Genomic DNA, 12,015 nt, shown 5'->3' on the forward strand with positions numbered 1-12,015 from the left:
CTCAGACACAAGGGCAAACACTAAAGTCGCAATAGGGAAACGAAGTGGCTGGCGCGAAAAAGACCCGGAATGGCGCGCGCGTGATGGAATCGACCCGCACAAATTCGCGCCGTGCAGAAAAGAAGAATTTTTTCGTTTCGTTTTGCATGTGTCCATAGGAAAATAAATAAATAAAAAAAAAGGGAAGAATTAATAATAATAAAACAGGAGGAGGTGGTGCTGTGGAAATCCACTCGTCGAATAGCGAATTGTGAGAAAAAAAAAGCTTTTATTTTATTTTTTCGTTATATATTGCTCATGGGTTCTCTCCTTGACTGGCGGATCCATTATGCATCCGCATACCATCGGCCTCCTTTGAAAGAAAAAAAAGTAAAAAAGTTTTGCCTTCCATTTCGACGACGACGGGATCCCACCCACCGAGAGAGGCACTTAAAGTATGTTTTTCGGCTCTTTAATTCGTGATGGACTTTTTCGCCTTTTTTTCTTTTGTGAACGATCAGGTTGAAATTGATCAATTGTGGATGAGATCCTCCCATGTCTGGTAGAGATATTAGATCGAGACAGGACACAAATCGGACCACGGCAAAAGTGATTTTTTTTATGATTATTATTTTGCTCTGCTTTTATTCCTCTCTCTCTCGCTAACCTTCCCTTGGTTACAACATCACGCTCACGTAGTACATGTAGACGCTTGTGGTGGTGATCGATCGAGCTCCACTCTGCACATATGACCGACTTGTACACACACACAAGGCCTTTTCTCTCTCACTGAACTGTGTGCAAATCTTTTTCTCTCGTTTTCGATATCCCAAAAGGCTTGTTTATACAAAGAATCCCATTTCGATCTAATAATGTGACCCGTTGGCCATTTAAAACCATTTTTCAAATTTCCGCGCCATTTCTGGTTCTGGTGTTTTTTTTTTTTATTATTATTTCGAATTGATTGGCTTCGACTGTTTGTGCGATTGGTTTCACGATTGGTTGAAAACGGCGATGAAATGAAAACAGCCAAGAGGTCGCCAGCACAGCAGCAGCTCATCGCCGTCCGTGAGGTAAAACGGAACATTATTTGTCCGCCAGACGAGATGAGTAGGTCGAGTCATCATTGGGGGTGGTGGTGGTGGACGGATCGGGATTGCATTGGATGTGCAGAGAAGACGCACGACGACGACCGAGCATAGAAATTGCAACAGCAGCATCAGGAGGAGGAGGAGGAGGAGCAGAGGGATAGGGGATATTTGAGGAGTTTATTGCTCCTTTGTGGAGGAGTTGCGGGATAGAGAGGGTGGACTACGGGAGGAAGAGGAGGCGGGAGGATGAGCTCAATTCAAAAGAGATGCAATCAAGTCGATACACACACACACACACTGCGAGACTATATACAGTGGTGGTGGTGGGATGTGGTGGAGTGGGTGGGCAGGAGAGAGAATAAGGAAAGAGGAAATGGCGTAACATGAAGGTTGATCTATCAAGAGAGCCATTCGACAACAAACGCGTCGACGAGATGCTATATACCCACCGAGAGACTAGTGCGTGAGAGAGAGCCAAGCAATCCGGCCCGGAGTCCCCCCCACCCTCCACCCCACTCGTCCAATAGAATCATAAAAAAAAGGGGGCCAAGGAAGGACAGCACCTTGATAAGAACACAAAACAATTCACTTCAATCATAGCTCCGGAATAGATCCCCCCCCCCCCTACCCAACACGGCGCAAGCGCATCAGAGAGCCCTCTGCCGACAAGATCCCACCCAAAACGTTTCCAAACTCTAATTGCTATAAGCGCGCGAATTATTTGATTGAAAATGTGTCCGGATGGCGGATGGAAATTGAACGCGCATAGCACTCTTTTTTAAAAGTATAATCAAGGAAACGAGTTATAGTATTAAGACTCTGTTAATCAACTAATCTGCCCGGCATATTTAATCTGTCGACACAAAATCCATTTAACGTTGGCCGACTGTACATATCTACCCAGGCGGGGGGCTGTCTGTCTGCTCACTTTTAGAGCAGCAGATTGTTCTTCTTCTTCGCCTTGTTTCTTTTCTTCTTTGCCATCAAGCTACTGCTGCTGCTGCTGCTGCTCTAATATCGGTCGGCTCCTGCTGCTGTGTGTTATAAGCTTGTTCCGCCACACTTGCCCGCTCAATCACGCGAGGGAATCTTCTTCTTCTCTCCCCACCCGTCCCTTATTCCTGGGTGTAATCCGTTTTCGTGTCATTGCGCGCTGTCATCAGTCGACGACACACGAGCGCGGCAATGGACGAGAGATGATGAGTTGATGATGGCCCAACCGTGCGGATTCCTTTCGCTCCTCCTCCCCTATACCATAAAAAGATTTTCCTTTATAATTTTTTCCTGCGCTTCCGTCACGTAACGAAGAATTTACAACAAAAAAAAACAACCACAAGCATTTACCAAATCTATTTAGATTGACCCGATATTTTACGCACCCCCGAATTCTTGTAATACACTTTGTCATTTTAATTTATAGACGATGCTGTAATCTATATATTTGCTAATAAAATATATAGACAAATAAAAGGAATAAGAATGTTTCCATAGACTTTCGTTTTGTTTCCGTGGGGGTAAAAGTTATATAGCGAGAGCCGGCGAAACTTTTATTTGCTTTCCGGGCTGGGGGGGGGGGGGGGGGGGAGGAGAGTTACAGAGACGCTGGGTGTCTCCAAAATAGCGTTTTATTTTTCTCCATTTTGTTAGTCCCGTTTGAGTTGTTGTCCTTATAGGAGGATGGATGCTTCTGCCCCAAACAGGAGCATCGTCGAGCACCCTGCGGCCACATCAGCTCACGGTCCAGTCTGTCGGTTTAAAAATAACCGTCGGCCTTCGGTAAAATAAAATGAGAAAACAAAAAGGAACTTGTACGCAACAGAAAGAACAGAGAGACGCGACGCGGGATATAGTCGAGCATAATGATGGGAAAAGCGGTAATAGAGCGCCGCCACTGTTTCGAAATATATTTTTCTTCTGTTGTGTGCAACAGCTAAATAAACATTTTTTCTTCTCTCTCTCTCCCCTTTTAACTGGCAACCTTTTCAAAAGACAATAAACAAGTGGAGAGAACAGTGTAGTATATAGCGTGCTATAGTGCCTTTCAGTTCTATTATATCGTCACTATATAACACAGCCAGCCAGACCAGCAGCAGGCCGTATGGCACATCAACTTGCTCGTTTGTTATACGAGTGCATTACTGGGCTTTTAAATTTGCCGCCCGATATGTGGGAAAGAGATTTGGGAGCTCACCATTAAAGACGACAACATTATCAATTTGGATGCCATTTATACAAAGCCAATGAAGAGGCCGATTGTCGTAGGTTGTAATGTAGACATTAAATATGAGGAAATAAACTGAGGGTCTATTGAAAGTTTCAACATATTTTGCGTGGGAAATTCGAATTGTAAATGCAATCCATGACGTGAGCGGATATTTTTTTTACTCGATCCGGATATATAAAAATGGAGCCAACATGACAGAAATACGCCTGAAAATTCTCACGTAAGAAATTTTGTGAAAAAATTTAGTAATTCATGTTACTGGGTAACTGGGATATTAATCTAATTAACAAAATCAATAAAAATAAAAAGTCTCGGGAGGGGTCGACCGTCAGTTTCCCAACGGTTTCGCCTCCAAATCTCAATTGTTTGGTAGTGAGCTACGAGGCTATACCGATTAAAGACTTAAAAAGCATTATAACTTTATATCTTTGTTTAAACATTAATGTTGAAATACTATTTATGTTTGAAAAGAGAATCGTCAAATTCATTTTGAGATACAATAAAAGGGGACAGTCAATCATAAAATGGAGGATACATAAAAATGGAGCCAACATGACAGAAATACGCCTGAAAATTCCCACGTAAGAAATTTTGTGAAAAAAATTAGTAATTCATGTTACTGGGATATTAATCTAATTAACAAAATTTATAAAAATAAAAAGTCTCGGGAGGGGTCGACCGTCAGTTTCCCAACGGTTTCGCCTCCAAATTTCAATTGTTTGGTAGTGAGCTACGAGACTATACCAATTTCAAACTTAAAAAGCATTATATCTTTGTTAAAAAATTAATGTTGAAATACTATTTACGTTTGAAAAGGAAATCGTAAGATTAATTTTGAGATACAATAAAAGGGGACAGTCAATCATAGCATGGAGGATACATAAAAATGGAGCCAACATGACAAAAATACGCCTGAAAAATCCCACGTAAGAAATTTTGTGAAAAAATTTAGTAATTCAAATTACTGGGAAATTAATCCAATTAACAAAATTTATAAAAATAAAAAGTCTCGGGAGGGGTCGACCATCAGTTACCTAATGGTGTCGCCTCCACATTTCAATTGTTTGGTTGTGAGCTACGAGACTATACTTTATACAGACTTGAAAGACTTTATATGTTCGTTAAAAAAGTAATATTGAAATACTATTTACGTTTGAAAAGGGAATCGTAAAATTCATTTTGAGATACAATAGAAGGGGACAGTCAATCAGTCCATTAAATCATATCGATGAGATATGAAACAAATCGACAAAAGTACACGACGTTTGGTCGACGTATATATGGCCGTGGAAAGTTTTCAGTCAAATCAATTTCCACTTGTTCATTTGTTAGAGTACATTACAGGGGGCTTTTAGGTATGCGGGAAAAGAGATTGGGTTGAAAAAGGCCGCCCGCTCACGATTAGAAACGAAAATAAATTTTTCTTTTCCTTTTTAAAGGGAAGGAAATAAAACAATTGAGAGGGGCAACAAAAAAGAGACAGATGGATAGGCAGTACATATCAAACAGATAAAAGTCCCTGTAAGAAAAAAAGAGAGAGAATGGAAAAAAAAGGCCAATTTGTGAAATGAGATGGTGATGTTGAAGAGGGTCGTCATGTAACTATAGAAACTCCCTCGCTCTTGGCGGAATGAAGATGCTACATCTACCAAGCAAAGCAGCAGCCTACTATACATCAGACACACACTGCACTGCCACTTGGCAGAATTGGACGACCATCCACTTCGCCATATTTCCTTTTTTTTAAAACTAAAAATTTAAAAAAAAGGAAGGCTTTGATTCGGTTTCCACAAAGTTATTCCAGGGCGTTAAAGAAACAAGTGCGAAAGATTGTCCGGGGAAAAAACAAAAAGAAAAGTTGATAAGTTGCCGAACCCTTTTTTGCAGTAGTAGTAGTAGTCAACATTCAACTCCTATATTCCGTCTGCAGTGTCTGCAAGAAAAAGAGAGAGAGACACACTCTAGGTAATCGAAGAAGAAGAGATGCCATGGGGGCGAGAAAGAAAAAAAGAAGAGCTGCATCTTCAAATGCGCTGGCAAGTTGCGTGTGCAAGTTTTTTCTTTTTCTGTTCTGGCGGGAACGGGAGAGCAATAGGGAGAGTTGGTACGTTCGTTCGTTGGTTCCAATCAGCCGAAGTAGATCATAATGGCACCCTTATGGCTGCCTATCTCCTTCTTTCTCTTATATCTCTTTCCCTCTTCTTCTTCTTCTCCTATACTCGGTCCGTCTCGGGATTGACCTATCCTCGTGATGTTTCCCAGGACGTTGCTATTGCTCCCCCTCCTCATATCCCTGGGAGTTTGACTGCTCCTACCCCGACGACATCTACATCAGTAAATGGAACCCAGGAGCGAAAAATACGAATACAAATAAAAAGAAGAACCCAGCAGTCAATTTCATATACTTGTTCCGTTCGAAAAAAAAAAGACTCCCAACGTCCTGTTAAATTTGTCAATTAAACAAAAATTTTATTAGCGCATTTGGCCAACAGGTTTTATATTCCCCAGAACTTATTTGCTTTTAAAAAAAAATGGCGCGAATTTCAATTACGGCCGCCATACGAATATGATGTCATCGTCGTCGGCTAATATCCAGACATTTTCATCGACAGCGGACAAATGAAATGGTGGCCTATTCTTCGAGAGACACACAGCACAGCACATACACGACTGGGTGATAAATTTCTTCCATATCCCTATACGTCCGTACAAAAGGGAATTATTATTTTCATTTCATTTTTCTACCCTTTGGCCCAGCAGAGGCTACCAATATACTTCTTCTTCTTGTCCGTTGATAATAGGAAGAAGAAGGAGCGATAGGAATTCAATTGGATGCCTTCGAAAAAGAGAGAGAAAAAAATGAGTGGGCCGCTGCTGTGTGTGTGTGTGAGGGCCGGCCCGGGCAAGAGAGAGAGAGACTGGGCGAGAGAGAGCTCGCACATTCAATCGACTCGACGAGGCACTTGAGTATTGAATTGATATGATATGATGCAACTACTCTCTTTTTCTATCATCTTTCAACACACACACTCTCCGTCTTTTTTTTCCTTTGCCAGCAGACTGCAGGCCAGCAGCTCCCAGCTTGCCATGTGTGTGCCACCCTAGTCTATATACTGTAGTGGTAGTAGTAGCACTTTATCCGACAAACACGACCAACAAGGAAAAGATAGAGAGACACTCTGCCGAGAAAAGAGATGGAATTGGATTGAATTTTCATGTCGCCCAGGCGTCCTGTACATCACTGCGTTTCTTTCAAATAATAATATCACACACACACACACACAGAAAAAAGGGACGAAAAAAGAAGAAAATAGGCAAAGAAAAGAAATCGATTGGCTGTTGAGAAATAGAATATATGTGATAAAAGAAATATAATATATATATAAGAGCTGTAGGAGCCACTATCTATTATTATTTATTAATACGGAAGAAAAGTAGATATATGTTTTTATCCAAAGAGGGTGCTGATATCTGTTGCCGGACAGCGTTGGAAATAATTGATTTGGCCAAAAAAGTAAAAATAGTAAAAATAAAATAAAGCCTTCAAGTTGGACAAGAGCTCGGATTGAAATCTATTTGTGATGACGATGATCTGTCATTGGGAAAATGTAGCCAACGACACGACTAATTCGTTTACAGTGTCGCGCTCGGACGGCTGGACTGGCTGGAGGATGGTGTGAGCATCAGCAGTCAATCCTCTTTTCTTCTTCTTCAAATGGATGACCCCTCGTTGATAGGGGCAGACAACGAGAGACTCTTCAATCTCCTCTTCTACTACTTCTATACTACAGATAAATATAACGACATGCAGCCTGGACGGTGGCAAGGGCGACGGCCCAAACTCTCTACCAATGGGACGCGCATGGAGGGAGCAGGGAGCTGCTGGTTAGCGCAAGTTTCACACAAGACCCGACGACGCAAATGGTGATGGACGATACATCTACGATACATTCAGAGAGTCAACGACGTTTGTTGTCCGACAGTAGAACAACAACAAACGGCGGGCCACCAGCACAGCGCACCATCCATCAGCTCCCCCCCCCCCCTGCCCGCTCTCTCCTGGCTGCTGCTGGGTAGTAGCCTTATATATTTATATTTATATATCCCATTGTATATACGTGTTTATCTATATATAAATAGAACTCTTTTTAACACTATATACACTGAAAACGAGGTTATCTCTGGGATGGAAACGTCTTCGACAAACGGGAAATTATCGACGTGATACAAACAAAATTCCCGGCTCAATCATGATTTATTGTCTGTACCTGGGCAATGCCAACTTGCCATCAACTTGGTAATCACATTCTCAAATCTCGACTCAAAGTTAAATCTCGACTAAAGACATACACACCTATATCTACCATGATACTACACGCCTTGCGTACGAATTACGAAACGGAGGGAATATAATACAAATCAGGAGCCTCCTTATTCCTCTTTTGTTTCAGGAGCCGTAGGGTAGGAGGTTATATAATGCACGCCGAGAGCGTAAAAAAAGAAGGAAAGTAAAAAAAGGCTACAACTGGGGATCTAAAACTAGACGAAGAATCTGTGTGATGTAGTCGCCAGACGTCGCCACTAGATTCGACTCTCATACTCGACATCTCCGTGATGCAGAGTCTAAAGTAGCAACAGCAAGCACTTTCCTGGCGCTATATCCTATTGCCAATTCAATTAGCTTGTCGTATATATGTATGCTAGGAGCCGCTCCTTGTGTGTGTATGTGGGAGCCCCCCCCCATACCCTTCTTATCTCCTTATATCGCCTCCCTCTGAGCTATAGAGGGCCGTAGAGTAGTTGTAGCCCCTCATCCATCCATCCGTCCATCCATCCATGCGCCCCGCATTTCTTTTCCCACGGAAGTACGTCTAGATAGAGTCGCTTTACTTCTGGCATCATCGCCGCATCAGCTTTTCCATCAACTGAATCAACTCCGCCAATCAATTTCCCATATCCATTCGACCCCCCTGTACCCAGTCCTTCTTTGTGTTTCTTATTCCCCTCCTTTTTTTTGGGTTGTTGCAAAATGTTGTCAAGGATTCCAAAGCAATAAAATAAACAGCAACAACGGAATTTGACCATTTCCGTCCATGTTGGACAACCGGAAGGCAAAAGTTTGAACTGCAAATCCCGTGAATCAATACCACAACAACATTAACTACATCTACAACCGTTATATAGGATCGACATTTTCCAAGTGATGTTCACTTATACTGGGAAAAACATTTCAATCCCTTTCGACAAAATTCACCAGAACATATTGACTTGAATGGAGACTTACCGAATATAAAATAAGCGAAATTGATCCAGGAACTGTGATTGGTCACTAAATTATCTTTCACTAAAGTTTGGCACTTGTTTTAAACACGGAAAACACCTCAGAGAAATGGGACACCTGAACACGAGGCAAACTGCCAACTGATACTGAAAACTGCCACATTTTTTGGTTACGTAATGATAGAAAAATAGAAAAGAGAAAGGGTTGGGAAAGGTCGACCCAGAGGGGAATGGGGTCGGAAACGAAAAAACAAAAACATTTTGGAAGGAAAATCTGCAGGAGGTGCAACGACCATATTGACATTTACTCGGAATCGGAGGAGGGGGGGGGAGACATCGTGAAATTTAATTCTCGTCATTGGAGGGAAACGAGGGGCGTTTAATGTGGAATTGTATAGTTGAATGGATAAGAGAGAATACAGACAAACAAGGAGGTCAAGGGATGTATGTATGTACGCATCCCTTCCTCCACCTTTTGATGGCCTTCATTAAGTTAGATTGAGTTCCTTCCTCTTAATACGATATCCGTCGGTTGGCGCATATCAAACGGGAGCGGACAGACTCCTCTCGTCTGCTCCCGTCCGAGCTATTACAGCCATCAGCGCAATTCAATCGCATTCCTCGGCTGCTTCGCATACCTTCCGCACATCCACAACAAGACACACAGGGGCAAAGGGGGGGGGGGGGGGAGAGACACGCAATTTCGGCCAATAAGTTGAAAACGTGCGTGTACACAAGAGGCGGGAGATTATTGCCAGACAAGTCAGCAGCCAGCACAACAGTCCATTTTTATTTTTACTTGTTTTGTTGTTCATCTTGTCCCCAGTGGACAGACTTAATTCCCCCGGCATCCAATTAAAATATATTTACCAGGAATGAAAATAGAAAAAAAAGCGGAAGGATTTTTTAAAAAATAAAAATAAAAGAGAATCGGAGACCAGCTGTTCTCTTCGAGTTAGTTGCTAACCGGGTTCCACTTATAAGTGAACTATCAAAAGCATTCCATCTTCTTTTTTTTCTTTTCTTTTTCGGGACTCGGCGACGGAAAATATCGTGACGATAAACCTGTCGTTCACCGGCATTCATTCGATTCTTCTTTTGGAGCTTCTCTCTTAAGCTTTTGATATCTTCCAAATGGCATTTCCTGTTTCTCCCCATTTCCAATTCTAAACCACAACACCCCCTCTCCAAAAAGTTGGGTGTCAATATCGAAATGACCAGAGCCATTTATTACACACAATTTCCTTGTGCCAACGGTTAGATTGTCCCCCCGGTAAAAACAAAACCCACACTAAAAAAAGGAAAAGTAGAAGAAGATGATGTCATCATCACCGAGACAAGTGGCTGCGCCTCATTCCGACGTGCTTCGCTTGTCGTTATTCATTAATGACAGCTTCTTCTTCTTCTAAGAGTGTCGTGTTTCTGGCTAGGTTCTGTCTTATTGTTTCCTATGCCGATGCATAGAAAAGAGTCACTCGTTAAAAACAAGGGGACCCCCTACCCCAACAGTCTATAACACAAAAGACCTATACCTCGTTAGTGACTGGTGTGGCGTGAATCCATCAATCCCGACACCAACACCATTTTTTGGTATCTCCTAAATATTAGAAAATTCTATAAAATAAAAGAAATAAAAATTCCGGAAATGTTTTTACTCAAAAAACAAATAGAAAATCCCAACAAGAGTTCGTCGTGTATAGCAAAGAGGATCAAAAGTGTATAACACACGAAATCTAAAAAAAAGAATTCGTGAAAATAAAAAGGGCGAAAGTGACGTCTCGTTTTTTTTCGGGAGAGGGGTCGGGTACATAGTCGGATATAGTGAAGATCCGGTTTCCTCTCACTCGGCAAAGTGGATGTGAATAAATGTTGAAAGTGGAAGAGTGCATCTCTCTCTCTCCCGACGACGACGACCCTCTTTACTCCCATCAGCTGGGCTTGGCCGGGGCCCGGGCCGGGAGCTAAAGCAGTTGGCGCTTTCGGTGCTGTGTCTAGTCCGTCCGTCTCTTTCTCTCTTTGTCTCTCGAGTTCTCGAGTGCATCTCCTCTCATCAATTATCTGTATTAAGTAGAGAGGCAAAGGCAATGTGGGGGGGGGGGGGGTGAGTGGGAGGCGGGCGGCCCAAGGGCTTGGGTGTTGAAAGAGATGAGATGGGACACACTCTCTTATTCCCTTTTCTCTGCTCTGCTCTCTCGTCGGCAGCATCAGAAAACTATATCTGCAGACGGACGGACGCCATTTCGAAATTGGCAATTTCTTAAAAAAGAAAAATATAGCCGAAAGTAGTCTACTAACATTTTATTCAGATTCGAGACTCTTGGTAATCCAATTCTCCTATTTTGATCGCCTACGATAAAAGAGGGGGCCAGCCTAGTTTTTTATTCCCACGTTGATAGTACACCCACCGTCTCTCTCTCTTTTCAATTGTGCATATCTACTGTAAACTATATAATATGTAAGTGATGAGAGAAGTCAAAACTAATCCATCAGCCGGGCCCCCCTTAAAAAAAAAACTGGCCATCAATGGAGTCTACATTACTACTTTGCTGGGGCTGGTAATACATTAGATGATATTACACATGCAGGTCTCTCAGGAAATCATTATCCAATTTAACTCTGGCCAGCTACACACTTTTCTATATATATACATGTATCTCTTGTTTTATAATGTAACAAAAACGTGGAGGAGGTGGAAGGAAAAAACAACACAGAGGAGCCCCCCCCCCCCCTCCCAATTCCATGATTAGTTTGGGTTGAAGTGGTGGCGGTGTAACAAGAGCAGCTGTACAGAGCTCTCGAGCAAATTGAAACTGGCCAATGAGAGTGAAGCAAAAGGGAATTACACTGTGCATCATGAATGAGGGATTCAAAAAACAAAACAAAAAAGTTAAAAAAGGAAATTCGAGTTGGATATAGTCGCTCTCATCAACCATTTATATATCCCCCCACCCAACCCAACCCCAGTCCCCCTTCGTTTTCAATTAATGACAATCCACTAATTGCCTAATGCATATCCTATCCATCTCATTTTCCTCCGTTCCCAGAATCAGTAGTAGTAAGGGGGGGGGGAGGGGACGATGATGATGAGATTATATTATTTTGTGTGACTTGTGTTTCTATCTTATTGGATATCGGGAGCGGTGGGGTGGTGGGGAAAGGGTGCGCGGGCGAAAAACCACTCGGACTTGATTGCCGGGCGATGCGACCGCTTTTTGATTTGATTAATAATCAAATAAAAGCTTCCTCTTCCCTTTTTTTTTCACCCGAGCTGTGCTGCTCTATAACCGTCCAATCACTTTTCTTGCCTCCTATTTCATCCAACTAACTCCGTCTTTTGACTGAGCCATTATAGTGATATGATGCCCAGAGACTCGGCAATAGTAGCAGCTACTACTACCTCCGAGCTGTGTGTGTACACTTTGACTGTTTGCGCTAATAACA

At 42.4% G+C, this 12,015-nt stretch overlaps 1 long non-coding RNA gene across 1 annotated transcript; it reads right to left on the reverse strand.

Moving 5' to 3' along the window:
- Positions 1 to 1,730: 1,730 nt before the first annotated feature.
- Positions 1,731 to 8,723, reverse strand: LOC124341576. Its single transcript, XR_006918492.1, has 3 exons — positions 8,579 to 8,723; positions 2,415 to 2,841; positions 1,731 to 2,318 (listed from the first exon to the last, which is right to left on the reverse strand). It is a non-coding gene; the product is annotated as an uncharacterized LOC124341576 (long non-coding RNA).
- Between the last annotated feature and the right edge of the window lie 3,292 nt (positions 8,724 to 12,015).

The sequence above is a fragment of the Daphnia pulicaria genome, chromosome 5 (genome assembly GCF_021234035.1).
Source record: "Daphnia pulicaria isolate SC F1-1A chromosome 5, SC_F0-13Bv2, whole genome shotgun sequence".
Lineage (NCBI taxonomy): Eukaryota > Metazoa > Arthropoda > Branchiopoda > Diplostraca > Daphniidae > Daphnia > Daphnia pulicaria.